Source organism: Rattus norvegicus, chromosome 10, assembly GCF_021556685.1.
Source record: "Rattus norvegicus strain SHRSP/BbbUtx chromosome 10, alternate assembly SHRSP_T2T, whole genome shotgun sequence".
Lineage (NCBI taxonomy): Eukaryota > Metazoa > Chordata > Mammalia > Rodentia > Muridae > Rattus > Rattus norvegicus.
The window spans coordinates 90052544-90067202 of NC_141543.1; the positions used below are offsets into that span (position 1 = coordinate 90052544).

The 14659-nt window shown below is 47.7% G+C and overlaps 1 protein-coding gene and 1 non-coding gene across 6 annotated transcripts in view; one reads left to right on the plus strand and one right to left on the minus strand.

Annotated features, from left to right (window-relative positions):
• Nucleotides 1-2916: 2916 nt before the first annotated feature.
• The window catches only part of Wipf2 (WAS/WASL interacting protein family, member 2), a 40642-nt gene continuing 28899 nt past the window's right edge, over nucleotides 2917-14659 (plus strand). For 2 of the 5 annotated variants that reach the window (XM_087573172.1, NM_001443724.1), the window contains 1 exon segment: nucleotides 2917-3106. The gene's annotated coding sequence lies outside the window, so the exon portion shown is untranslated. 5 annotated transcript variants of the gene reach the window in all.
• Nucleotides 8741-8844, minus strand: LOC120095376 (U6 spliceosomal RNA). Its single transcript, XR_015632547.1, has one exon. It is a non-coding gene; the product is annotated as a U6 spliceosomal RNA (small nuclear RNA).

Below are 14659 nucleotides of genomic sequence, written 5' to 3' on the forward strand. Positions count from 1 at the left end.
TCTACCATCTCAGGAGACCTGATGTCCACTTCCGGTCTCTTCAGGTACAAGACACATATGATAATACCTGTATGCAGGCAAAATACCCATACACATAAAATAAAAAAAGTTTCACTACGTAGCCCATGCTAGCTGGAAATTCACTCAGTAGCCGTCCTTGCCTTAAGCTTACAGTCATCCTCCTGCTTCAGCTTATCAAATGCTAAGTTTATAAGCATGAACCACACACCCAGAAAGTTTTGGGAGCTGGGGACTGAACCCAGGGCCTTACGCTTGCTAGGCAAGCGCTCTACCACTGAGCTAAATCCCCAACCCCAGAGGTTTTTAATTCTAGGATACAAGGCCCACGTGAAGTACACATACTTATGTGCAGGCAAAACACTCATACACACATAAACAACTTGTTTACAAAAAGAAGGGGAGGAGGAGGAAGGGAAGGAAGAGGAGGAAGAAGAGGAGGGTACAGAGCCACCGACTATTGGAAGTACAGAATCTGAAGTCCCGGGCCCATTCGAATAGATTTTATGTAGAAAATGGGAGATAGAATCTTAGATTCTTTCCTCATAAAGTTTATTACTGATATTTCCCCAAGTGAGATGTCCCTGTGTTCACCCTAGTGGCTGCTCTTTGACACAGAGCGGTGGAACAAGAGAGCAGGGGCTCACTCTAGCTATACTAACTGGGTAGAGAATACCCCCCAGGAGAGGGGTCACTGAAGCAAGGGTTTGCACAGTGAGCATGAGACAAAAAGAACCATTTCAAATGCTCTGGGGAGGGGGGGACTTCACGGTATGAAGGAATTGAAAGTGGGTCCACTGAGGGGAAGAATTGAGGGACCCAGAGGGGTCAAGGACACCACAAAAAGACCTACAGAGTCGCCTCACCTGGGCCCATGGGGTCTCACAGAAACTGAACCATCAACCAAAGAGCACGCACGGCCTGGACCTAGGCCCCCTACACATATATAGCAGTCGTGAAGCTTGGTCTTTGTGTCTTCTTCCCAGGGGCTGTCTCTGACTCTGTTGCCTGACTTTGGATTCCTTTCCCCTAGCTAGTCTGCCTTTTCTGGCCTCAGTGGGAGCAGATGTGTTTAGTCCTGCTGGGACTTGATGTCCCAGGGAGGGTTGGTACCTATGGGGTACCAATTTCTCTGAGGAGAAGGAAAGGGGGAGGGGGAAGGGGAGGGGCTGTGAGCGTGGGACTGGGAGGAGAAGAGGGAGGGGGTTGTGATCAGGATGTAAAGTGAATAAATAAATGAATGAGTAAAGATAACAGGGGATGGGTGGGATAGGGGTTTTCCCGGAGAGGGGTTAACATTTGAAATGTATATCAAGAAAATATCCAAGAAAAGAAAAAGGTAACTAAAAAGAAATTAAGGAAAAAAAAAGGAAGGAAGTAGGTCTACAGTTGTTGAGGCACTGAAGATAAGACAGGGAAGGAGAGGAAGAGCTCAGAAGCTCTAGTAAACAGTGTGGATTCACTGCGCCTCTGGTCCAGTCACTCCATTACCAGCTATTCACAACGACGTTCCTCCCTGAGTATCTTTACCTTTGCATCCACTGGTCCTGCCTGGCCTGTGTTTCTTGCCTTTCAAATCTTTACTCATGGGGTTGGGGATTTAGCTCAGTGGTAGAGCGCTTGCCTAGCAAGCGCAAGGCCCTGGGTTAGGTCCTCAGCTCTGAAAAAAAGAAAAAAAAAACTTATAAAAAAAATCTTTACTCATTCTTCAGCGGGAATTAATCACTCCTGTGACATTCCATCACATGTCACAACTCTAATCACACGCTGACTTGGATGTCAGCTGCCTATTTACATGCAAGCCTGTGCATCGAGCACCAGCATGGTGAGTTCCTGGAGGGCAGAAGCTGTCTGCCTTAGTCACCCCCGGAACCATCTCCAAGTATCTAGCTCAATGAATGGCCCAAAGCAAATGCTCAATGTGACATTTAATACTAGTGGGTGGGGCCCAGCACTTACGACAGAACAGAGGGAAAACAAAAAATAATAACAGCCTATGGCTTATCACATGTTTTCCCATTCATTACCCGATGAGCCTCCAAGGACTCTATGAGAGAGAAAGGACAAACAGTATGAGGTAGCTGACACCCAAGAGCACACAGTAAGTGGGGATTAAGTGCCAATACTGCTTTGTTACTTCAGGTACAGCCCTGGTCACTGGATTGACTTGAGGAGCAGTGAGACATAGGGAAGCAATGGGGTTGCTTAGAGTGGTGGCGAGCTTTGTGTATGAAGAGATCCTTAGTCATCTGCAACAGAGTTAAGCAATGGAACCCAGCAAAGGACAAGGATTCTTCTCTCATCCAAGCATCTAGAGGAGTTCACAACACCATGTCTTAGCCTAGTGAGCCAGAGATCCTCGAGTTCAGTGGTTATAATGACCTAACCAATGACTTGCTAGCAGAAGCTCGCCTCTCTGTTGCTATGACAACCGGAACTTGTCAACTGGGCCTCTGTAAGGGTACTATAGATCATATTAGGGCTGTGTGTGTGTGTGTGTGTGTGTGTGTGTGTGTGTGTGTGTGTGTGTGTGTCTGTGTCTGTGTGTGCGCGCGTGCGCTCAGAATAAACACGAAAAAACATATTTGAGATACATCAGTTAGCTCAGTGGTTCTCTACCTGCGCTATTTTAAAGGTCTAGATGCTTTTGACCAATTAAATAAGCATCTCCTGGACTGAACCCTGGCATCACTAGTTACTGAAAGCCTCGCAGGCGGCCCCAGTTGCAGCCCGAGATGCATACCCGGCATCTAACTGCGGAGCTCCGCTCGCGACCTTCTCAAGATGGTGGCGCTCCGCCCCCACGTGCGCCGGTAGAGGGCAGGCTTCCCAGGGCGCATGCGTCCCGCGGCTCTCAGCTCTCGGCTCCCTCCTCCTTTTTTCCCCCGCCTCCATTTTGTTCGCGGACGCTGGGGACGGTGGGAGCGGATCCATTTCCGGGTTGGTAAAAGGGGCGGCGGCGAGAAAGAGAGCTTGCCGCGGGGCGAACGGGCAGGACTAAACCCGGACTGAGGTGACGGAGGATTCGCTCCCGGAGTAGCCCCCGCCAGGTGGGAAAGACGCCGAGGCGGCTGAGCCCGCCGCTGAGGTGACCTGCGGACCTGAGTGGGAGGGAGAGCTGGGAAGGGGGGCTGTGGGGGGGAGGGGACACCGGAGGAGGGGCCTGAGGCGGAGAGGGGCCTGGGGGCGGGGCCTGGAGACCCTAGAGAGGGGGCGTGGGCTATCGGAGTGGAGGGTGGTGGAGGGCGACGGGTACCGACTGAGCAAATGGGCAAGAGGGAGGTTTTTGAGAGACAGGAAATTAGAGATCCTGAAGGGTTGGGTGAGGTGAGTAAGACAGCAACTCTAGGTGAGGAAGGAGGGGAGCCGTGCGCGGTGGGGGAGATGGGGAAGGGAGGACCTGTTGGGAAAGGTAATCATTGGCAGGATGCTCTTGAGTTGAGGAGGATGGCGTGACGTTTCGGGGTGGACTTGGGTGAAAAGGATGATTGAGAGGGAAGCTGTTTACACCGGAGGAAGATCTTGAGAGTGTTGGATGAGAGGGAGTCGGAGAGATGTCTGAGATGCGCTTGGAAGCACCTGGAGTTGAAGGCTCCAGTTGGAGCGGCGTGAGTTGAGGGAAGATGGAAATCTGAAGGCGCTAAACGTTGGCTGTGTGCGCGGTTGAGTTACTGATTAAGAATGATTAGGAAGGGGCTGGGGATTTAGCTCAGTGGTAGAGCGCTTACCTAGGAAGCGCAAGGCCCTGGGTTCGGTCCCCAGCTCCGAAAAAAAAAGAACCACAAAAAAAAAAAAAAAAAGAATGATTAGGAAGGCATATTCTGGAAGGATAATACTGAAACAGGGAGCTGGAGGAAGCTGGTGTGCACTGGAATCTACCCCTGTCCCCCTCCCCCACCCCCTTCTGCTGGCTTTTAAATCCTGATCCACCTGCACGCCAGACAAGGACTGTACCTCTAAGCTACATCCGATCCCTGAACTTCATTCTTTTTTTTCTTTTTCCTTTTCTTTTTTTTTTTTTTTTTTTTTTGAGACAGTTTCTCTGTGTAACCCTCGCTGTCTGGGATTTCAGTCTGTAGACCAGGCTGACCCGGAACTCAGAGGTATGCCTGCCTCTCTCTACCTCTGGTGCACTTGGGAGGCGTGAGCCACCACCACCACTACTGCCCAGCCGGAACTCATATTTTTGTTTTGTTTTGTTTTGTTTTGTTTTTTTCAAGACAGGGTTTCTTTTCTCTCTGTAACAGCCCCCACTGTTCTGGTACTCACTATGAGGATCAAGCTGATCTTGAACTCACAGAGCTCTGCCTGCCTCTGCCTCCTGAGTACTGGACTTAAAGGTGTGTGCCACTACCACCAGGCTGGCTGGCTGGCTGGCTATCTATCTATCTATCTATCTATTTATCTATCTATCTATATATATACATATATACATACACATATTTTTTAAAGGATTTATTTTATGTGTATGAGTACACTGTTGCTGCCTTTAGACACACTAGAAGAGGGCATTGGATCCCATTACAGATGGTTGTGAGACACCATGTGATTGCTGGGATTTGAACTCAGGACCTCTGGAAGAGCAGTCAGTGCTCTTAGCTGCTGAGCCATCTCACCAGCCTGCTATCCTAATATTTTTAATAGTCAAAATTTTCATATTACTGTGTTGTTATCGCCAAGCGGAAGTAGTGGACTTTAGAGACTGGAATGAATGAATTCAGCTCTTAGTGACTCGGAGAATGCACTGCCTTATTTTCTGATTACCTGAGTATTGTAGAGCTTTGAGCCATACGCCTTGGTTCAGTCGCTGAAGGTGTGTGGCCTTGCTGTCACTGGTTGGGACCATGCTGAAGACAAGATTGGATGCTTTCTTGTCAATCCTTTGAAATTCTGTTTTAGCTTGTTCTCTGGTTATAATACTCTGAAATGCTTGGCTGGTAAGTGAACTTGTTTAGCCTAGAAGTGTTTCTGAAAGTCTTGGCATTTCTGAGGTCTGACGTGGATTTGCCAGAGACTGGGCAGTTTTAATTTTCTCTCTTGCTATCAGAAAGGGTGTTTACTCTAGTTGGTGCTGATTACTTCTGTGGACACAAAGGTGAGATTCAGAGGAGAGGAAGGGTATTGGGAATAGAATAGCTGGGTCCCCCCCTCACCCCCACTTGAAACAGGGTTTCTCTGTGTAGCTCTGACTGTCTTGCAACTCACTCTGTAGACCACGCTGGCCTTCATTTATAGAGACCCACCTGCCCCTGCCTCCTAAGTGCTGGGATCAAAGTCAAGTGCCACCACTTCCTGGCCAGAATAGTTTTCAAGTTTGACTTTGGACTTTAAGAACAAGGAATCCTGCTCTGTCGAAGGGAGTATCTTCGCATGCTCTTGATTGCCTGCAGCCTCTCTATCTGCTCCCTGGCATATTTGAGTATGCTTTCCTGTTGCCCTGAGGTAATTCTGAGGTTCATGGGCTGTCCAGCCTGCTGTGGCCAACCCCAGTTTTCATACTGACCCAGGAAGAGCTCCAGACAGCGAAGCGAGAGTGCGCATTTAGACACGAAAACTTGTGTGGTATTGTGCCGCAGGGTTTTGTTGCTGTGTATACCTAGCTGTCCTGGAACTTGTTCTGTGGACTAGGTCTCGAACTCAGAGAGCCTCCTGCCTCTGCCTCTGGAGTGCTAGGATTACAGACATGCACACCACTGCCAGGCTCTTTTGGTTTATTTTTAAGAGGGTTTTTGCTATAACTTGTAGAGACGTAGAGCTCTTGCAATGGCCTGTTCTTTAGCACAGTGATTTTCAGTCTTTCCTGTCCTGTCACATTTTCCCACTGCTTTGCTTCAACTAGTCCTAAGAGGAAAGTGGCAAGTCGTCCCCTCCTCCTCTGGTGGGCATCTTGTCCGTGTCACAGCTTGATACCACCAAAATGAAAGGATTCTTGACTGCTTCTAATGGGGACAGCGACAGGAGCGGAGCTGGGTTTCTCGAGCTAGAGAATGGATTCTGTCAAAGCAAAGAATAGTTGCAGAGACACAAACTGGGACCTTGAAGCTGTGACTAATGTTTTGGCAGCATGCATCCCTCTGCCAAATAACTTCTTTTCTTTAGGAGTGTGATTGTTGATCTCTTTCTCAAAGTAAGTTCTTGTTAACTATCCTTCACACAGCTCCCAAGCACAAGTTGGCGGAATTCCGTCTGAATGACCGCCTCTTGGGGAATATTCCCTGGCCTAGAGTGGATGGGGTGGTCCATGTTGAATGAAGTCCACTGGTAGATTTCGAGGATCGCTCTGCAAGGAAATAGAGGCGGAGCTCTTTGCTGAATGTCTGGCGATCCTTTTCCTCTAAATTCAAGTCTATTTCTTATTTATCTGGTGGTTGAATGCACAATCATTCCATTTGCCTGACTTTGCAAGACCAGGGCCTGAGGAAGACAGTGTTTCAAGCTTGCCCACGTTTTCTCTCCCGAGTCTCTGAACCAGAAGAGCCTTCCACGAGGTTAGGAACAGTTCAGCAGGTCCGTGTCGCTCCTATGTTCTCTCAGTGTCTGGGGATAAATCTCCTGAGGTTCATGGGTTCTAGACAAGTGCTCTGCCTCAGAACTCCACCTCCAGCCTCAGGAAGTGCTGGCTGGCATTGTCTGTGACTGTGACTGAAAGATGTTAAGTGGAAGCCAGGTGTCAGGGTTCATGCGGGTAGTTCCAGCACTCAGGAGGCTGGGGATGCTGGCAGATTCAAGGCCAGTTAGGCCAACAGCGTAAGATCCTGTCTTAGACCAAAGGGAGTACTCTAAAGAATGTAAGGGTGTCAGAGGAAAACCGCTGACAGGCGCGTTAATATCTAAGTCAGTCTTTTTTTTTTTTTTTTTTTTTTGGTTCTTTTTTTCAGAGCTGGGGACCGAGGACCGAACCCAGGGCCTTGCGCTTCCTAGGCAAGCGCTCTACCACTGAGCTAAATCCCCAACCCCTAAGTCAGTCTTAACTAACTCAGTAGTTTGGCTTTGCACGCAGAGGTTCTGTGGAGGCAGGGAGCACTCAGATGGCTGAGCTAGGGATGGCCTACCTGGCCTTTTCGGCTATTTGGTTGTGTTCTACCTAGTAAATAACCTTTTGTTTTTCGGGAGATAAGTAGTTGAAGATAACATTATTTGTACTAGGTCTTGGGGTGGATTATGATGATGTCTTCTTGAATATATGGCAGTAGCCCCAGTAGCATTGGCGATATCCCCAAATGAATCCTTTTTTGTCTTTGAATCCAGACTTTATTTCTCATCATTAGTGTTATTGTATATATGCATGGCGTGTGTGTGTGTGTGTGTGTGTGTGTGTGTGTGTATTATGAGAGGGAGGGAAGGAGGGGACAGGAGTATGTGCTGTGGCACAAGTGTGTTTGTCAGAGGACTACTGATGGAATTGGTTCTCCCCTCCCGCCTTTATGTTCTGGGGGTTGAGGTGAGGTTGCCAAGGCTTACCTGGCAAGTGCCATTGCCCATGGAACCATCCCAGCAGCCATAGAGTATTCTATCTTTAATACTCAGATTTAAAAACCTGGTAGGGCAGCTAATGATGTAACTCAGTGGAGGAGCACTTGTCTACCTGAGCCAGAGGTAGGGTGAGTCCCCATCACCCCTCTCCCAAGGTGGGGAGAAAAAGCCAGTCGGTTTAGATGTGGAGATTTGACTCTGGTCCAGAGCTTTGATTTTTGATTGTGGCAACAGCATGAGTTATGCTTATGTTCCAGATCTTTCTTTTCTGTAAAGTGGTCTATGTGGTAGATTTCATCCCCTTACTTACGATTAAAACAGTGTGTGTGTGTGTGTGTGTGTGTGTGTGTGTGTGTGTGTGTGTACGCGCACGTGTGCGAGCGCTTGTGAGTAAGAGAGAGAGGTGGTAGATGCACAGATGGAAGGCAGGACAAGTGTATAGCTTCAGTTTTTCCTACATTTATGTGGGGCTCCATGGCTCAAACTCAGGTTGTCAGGCTTGCATCATCGTTGAGTGGCAAACACTGTTTAGCCTCTTCACTGGCCCCCACTTTATGAATTTTGAGACAAGGTCTCACTCTGTAGCACTTTACTAACACTGTCAGATGTGACTCACAATTGCCTATAACTCCAAATCTAGGGGATCCAGCATCACCCTCTTCTGGATGCTGGAGGCACCCACATGTGTGTTCTGCACTCACGTAGACACACACAGACACAGACTTACACACACAAAACCACTTTTAAGAGAGAAATAAAGTTGAAGTTGGTTTTTTGCAGATTTTAGATGTTAGGCCAGTTGTGGTGGGGCTTGCTTTTATTATCTGGCTTTAGAGGTTAGAGACAGGTGTGTCAGGAGGTCCAGGTCTTCGTCAGCTGCATACATAGCAAGTTCAAGGCCATTGTGGGCTATAGGAAACCTCGTTCAAAAAACAAATTTTATAATTTAAGTAAGTAGTCCAGAATTCAAGTAGCAAAAACTAAATGAAGCTGAGCCTGTTGACTCATGGCTGCAGTGTCAGCGCTCCAGGGGCGGGGCAGAGGCTGAGGTTTTAAGGTCAGCTCGAGCTGCTCAGCACAGCCCTGGGGGAGTATATAATAATCTACCTCTGACTGCCTTCAGCCCAGCCCGCCGTTCATCTTCACAGGGTTGGAACTCGAACTCAGATCTTCTTGTGTTCTCTCAGTGTCTGACCCTTTTCTGCAGCGTGAGGCTACACTGTTAATACTACCTGCGTTTTTTGTTTTTTAAAATATAAAACACCTCATGAATTTGGATGAACTCCTTCTGCAGAGATCATGCTAATCTCTGTAGTGATCCAGTTTTAGTGTCTGTGCTGCCGAAGGGAGCGTGCATGTTTTTGTTTGTTTGTTTGTTTGTTTGAGATAGGGTTTCTCTGGCTGTCCTGGAACTCAGTCTGTAGACCAGGCTGACCTTAACCTCAGAGATTCTCCTGCCTCTGCTCCCAAGCACTAGGATTAGAAAGGCCTGTGCCACCACTGCCAGGTTACATCTTTTGTCTCTTGATGTGTTTTGGTCATTGTTCCCCATTAGCAATAGACTTGCCCTATCCTGATACTCAGACTTTGCAGCCTTTTACAAACTGTGCTTCAAAAAATTACCACAATGAGCTTAAGCTTTTGAAGTGGGTTTTAGACTTCTTTGCTCAGTCTTCTTCATTTTCTACCAACTGAACTACAGCCCTACCCTTACCTCATTAAAAAGAGATTGCATGTGTGTACGAGACGCTCACGCGTGCCTGTGGACGATAGACCAGGGTGTCGGATTCCATGGAGGCGGAACTATGGGTGTTTGAGAGCCTCGGGTAGAGATTAGACTTGGGTCATGTAGAAGGACTGCAAGTGCTCTCAACAGTGGAAATGTCTCTCCAGCCCCTTGCTTTGTTTTCTTGAGGTAGGGTGTTGAAGCGGAGGCTGACCTTTAAGTGTGTGCACTACATTCGTGGTGGTTTGTTTGTTTGCTTTGAAGTAATCCTCAAGCTCATGGTAAATAAGGGCATTTCCCCATGTGTGCCAAGCACCGTGCTGGGTACTAGGGATACGGCCGAGCAAACCGGCTTGAGTGTTTGCCTCTGTGACAGTTATGGTCTAGTAGAAAAGACCTCCATTAAAGAAATGATTAACTGTTGCTGTGTTCCTGGTGTAGGTAGCTAACGGGGAGTCCAGGCTGACTGAGTAGAGGGCAGTCAGGAGAGAACTTGGAGGAACTGACTTTTAAGGTGAAACCTCAGGATGAGGGAGGATTTAAGGGTGATTTAGGTGAAGGTCCTGAGGAAGGAATGGATTTTGAGGAACAAAGGCCCTCATACTGCTCGGGTGAGGAGCAGAGAGGTCACGGGCAAGAGAATGTGACTCATTCGAGGCACTTCAGTTAGCTATCGAGTTAATTTTTGTGATACTGAAGACCAGACTCAGGGCCTCAAGCAGGCCAGGCAAGTCTCTGCCTCTGAGCTACACCCCCGACCGCAGCTTCAGAGAATGCTGAGCTCAGCGTCAGGAAACTTTCGGGTAACTCTTTCCACAGTGCTGGTTACTGCTGTGGATGCTGGACTTGTCTGCATCTTTGTCTTTGGATCTTGTTTTCCACCAGAATTTCCCTTAATAATGCCTGTCCCTTTAGTCTCAACTTGTCCTAGTTTTGTAGATTAATCTGGTTGGCTGGGTTAGGTTTTAGGATACTAGGGAGCAGCCCTTAGATTATGGGGATGCTGGGGTTATTGTTGACCATCGAGGAGACAAAAGAGCTGTAGCTGTAGGGAACCGACAGCTTTTCTCAATCTTCCCAGGGCCAAGCAGAGAATACAGATGTTCTCTTATGAACTTGTGAGAATAGTGTTCTATCATCCAATCACCTGGGTCGTGTTTTTCCACAGGACACCTAAGTCTTGCTGAGCGTGCAGGTGAATGAGTACCTGAGGGGAGGGCTGTCCTGACCCAGACTGTATGAAAGCATTTTTATCTGGGGCCATTCCGAGGAACAGCATTTGTAGCTGCTGACTTTTGTTCAGAAGTCACAGCATTCAAAGCCCAGATGGTCCTGTGTGATTGACTTTTCTTACGTAATTGGATCAGCCTGCTCTGCTTTCATAACTTCACGTAGACTCTTGATTTAGCTCCATCGCTGGCGATCAAGGAGTGACGGTGTGCAAGTGTTTCCAGCATCTCTGCAGGAAGCGCCTACACTTCTGGTGGCTCAAGGGTATTAGAATGTGAGAGAAGACACTTCTACAAGGAATGTCATGGTGCTGCCATTAGATTATCTGTGGTGAGTTGGGACTGAATATATTGTTTGAGATGAGGCATGGAGCCTCTCCCTCTTTGTGAAGTCTGTCAGCGATTCATGGAGCATCTGCTTAGTGTTTTTCAGGCCTTTTCTTCATGGTTTGTCACTGGCTCTCCTCTTCTCTCTCTATCTGCTTCCTGCTTTGTGTTTGGGGTGTGCACATGAAGGATGCTCTGATGGAGGTGGGCAGCTACTTATAAGAGATACAGCTAGCTTACAGGAAGAGTAGACTATTTTGCCATCAGTGACTAGGTCTCTGCCTTTTTTGTTTGTAATAGATTTCTTTCTTTCTTTTTTTTTAAATTTTTTTTTAAAAATTTATTTATTATGTATACATCATACAGCTTTCTGCCTGCATGTATGCAACTACAGGCCAGAAGAGGGCACCAGACCCGATTATAGGTGGTTGTGAGCCACCATGTGGTTGCTGGGAATTGAACTCAGGACCTCTGGAAGAGCAGACAGTGCTCTTAACCTCTTAGCCATCTCTCCAGCCCCTAGATTTCTTCTTTTAAGGTTGTTTGTTTGTTTTAAAGACAGACTCTCACTATGTAGGCATGGCTGGCCCGGAACTCTGGGTTTGGTCAGTGTAATGTTATCCTTAAGAAAGCAATAGGCAGGGCTGGAGAGATGACTCAGTGGTTACAGCACTGACTGTTTTCAGAGATCCTGAGTTCAATTCTCAGCAACCATATGGTGGCTCACAACCATCTGTAATAGGATTTGATGCCCCCTTCTGGTGTGTGTGAAGACAGCTACAGTGTACTCACATATGTGAAATAAATAAATCTTTAAAAAGAAAAGGGTAAAGTAAGTGTCTTAGTTAGGGCTTCCATTGCTGAGAAGAGACACCATGACCAAGGTAACTTATAAAGGATGACACTTAATTGGGGCTGGCTTACAAGTTCAGAGGTTCAGTCCAGTATCATCAAGGCAGGAAGCATGGTAGCATCCAAGCAGGCCTGGTGCTGGAAGAGCTGAGAGTTCTACATCTTCATCCAAAGGAACCAGGAGCAGACCAGCTTCCAGCCAGGAGGAGACTGGCTCCCACGTCGTTAGGAGGAGGGTGGCATTGCCCACCCCCACAGTAACACACCCACTCCAACAAGGCCACACCTCCAACTCCCCCTCCCACCACCCACCCCCCTGTGCCAAGCATATTCAAACCACCACAGTCAGTGATAGGTCTCCATCGTGTGATCCTCCTGCCTCAGCCTTCTGAGATCTCTGATTCCAGGCATGTTTCCTTTCCTTGTGTTTACTTTTGCCATTATATCTGACTTTTTAAAAAAATCTTTATTTAAATAAATGGGTCCTGTTGTGTTACCCACGCTGGCTCCAAATTCCTAGGCTCATGTCATTTCCTGCTTAGTTGGGACTATGGTTGTGTGTTGCCACACCCGGTTTGGTCATGATTTCTTTTAGTGTCTTGGAGGTTGCTCACATATTTGGCCTGTGATAGAGTAGGTGCTGAGGCCACCGATCACTGTGTGGTTACACCCAGACTGTGGCAGAGTTCCAGGTCACCGAGGGCAGCCTGATTCCATTAGAGGTTCAAGCGAGACGCAGGCCTTCGTGTCTGTTCAGTTCTTCACGGTTGTGGGGAAGCACAGGTGGCTCGCCTGGGCGCTTGTGAGGTCAGAGGGAATCATCACGGAGTTGTTGCTTATCTTCTACCTTTGCTTGGGTTCCAGGTATCAAACATAGGATGTGAGGCGCGAGGGGCAAGCACCTTCACCTGTGGAGCGGCTTTGCTGCTCTTACGTTGGGGTGGGAAGGGGTAATGTATACATTTTTCTCCTCTTACTAATATATTTGGTTTTGTACTGGGTCCAAGATTGGCTTGAACCTTTGGCCGTTCTTCTTATGTGATGATTTTGTTTATACCCTTTCTTTTTAAAATGGAGTCACACATAACACATATAATCAAAAATGAAGTAAATCTTAAAAAATAAATTAACCTAAAAAAAGCTGAGAGCAGGAGCTAGTGAGACATTTCAGTAGGTACAGGCATTCACTGGCAAGCTCAAGCAACCCCAAGGACCTGCATGGGGGGATAGGGGTTATCCTCTGTCCTCTGACCTTCACAAGTGCACTGTGGCACACACAAACTCCACTCCCCACCTCCAAATAAATATTAAAAAAAAAAATTAGGGCCTGGTCAGATAGCTCAGAGTAAAGGCATTTGCCACTCATGCCTGTAACCTGAGTTCAGTCCCTGGAACCCACATGAAGGTGAACCGAGAGAAGCAACTCTATAACGTTGTCTTCTGACCTCCCCTTACGTGTATACGGTGGCACACAGACACACACACACACACACAGACACACACACACACAGACACACACACACACACACACACACACACACACACACACACACACACACTTACTTAACTTACTTACTTAAATGAAGTAAATAAACGGGGTGGGGTGGGGCCATGTGGCCCTGATCTTGCTTTCTAACTGGGGAAGACCTTGAACCTGTGGTACACCTGCTGCCTCTGCTTCCCAGGTGTGGGAGCTCTAGGCGTTGATCACCACACCCCACCTCTTCCCAGGGGTTAGGATCACAGGCGTCCGTGTTCAGACCCACCCGCCCCTGGAATTGATTGCATTTTGTAGCTCAAAGTGGCCTTGAATTGGAAGCACTCCTGCCTCAGCCTCTAGAGAGCTAGGTTACAGGCATGAGCTGAGTCACTATACCCAGTTCGTCCTTTATTAAAACAGTGAGAATATAGAGTTTAAAGAGTCGAATAGAGCACTTGGGAGGCAGAGGTGCGCAGATCTCTAAGTTTGAGACCAACCTGGTCAACAGAGCGGGTTCCAGGACAGCCAGAGCTACACAGAGACACTGTTTCTAAGAAAGAGGGGCAAAGAAAATCAAACGGATTACAAGGCTTGAAATTAAAAAAGCAAAAACAAAACCAAACCCAGCGTTGTAGTTGCAGAGTTGGTTCATGGCTAAGAGCCTTTCCTATGCAGTCATGAGGTCAAGTTTGGTTCTCAGCAGCCATGTAACAAGGCTGGCCTTGCATATGCCTGCAACCCCAGCCCAGAGCTCTTCACCACTGAGCCATCGCTCTAGCCCTGCTGTTTGTTTGTTTGGTTTTTTTTTTTTTTTTTTTTGGTTCTTTTTTTCGGAGCTGGGGACCGAACCCAGGGCCTTGCGCTTCAAGCGCTCTACCACTGAGCTAAATCCCCAGCCCCCCGCTGTTTGTTTTTTGACACAGAATCTCACCATGTGGTGGGTTGGTCTGGAGCGCTCTATGTAGATAGATCAGGCTGGCTTGGAACTCACAGATATGCTTGCCTTTTGTCTCTGAGTGATTAAGTCCACCATACCTGACATTGTACTCTTTCTTAATCTTTATGACGTGTGCATTCTGAACCTGTATTATAGGAGGTAAAGCTACCCCCACCCCACCCCACCCCGACACCTTTTTTTTTTTTTTGAGACAGGTCTGTCTACATTATGTATACCAGACTGGCTTCAAAAACTCAGAGATCCACCTGACTGCCTCCCAGAGGTGTGTGCAGTCTTAAAGCCTGGGCGCCTTTCCTCCCTGGCCTGCTACTTAACTCTGATCGGCTCCGGTTCCACCCGGAGCAGAGCCGCCACCGCAGCCTTCAGTGTCTCGTGTGTGTTACTTACTCACTGCCTTTCCAAGGTCTTGTCTTTTTAAAAGATATTTTGAATTTTGTTAATTTTCTAAATACATTTTTGATTTTATGTGTGGGTGTTTTGCTTGCATGTGTCTTTTTTTTTTGGTTCTTTTTTTCGGAGCTGGGGACCGAACCCAGGGCCTTGCGCTTCCTAGGTAAGCGCTCTACCACTGAGCTAAATCCCCAGCCCGCTTGCAT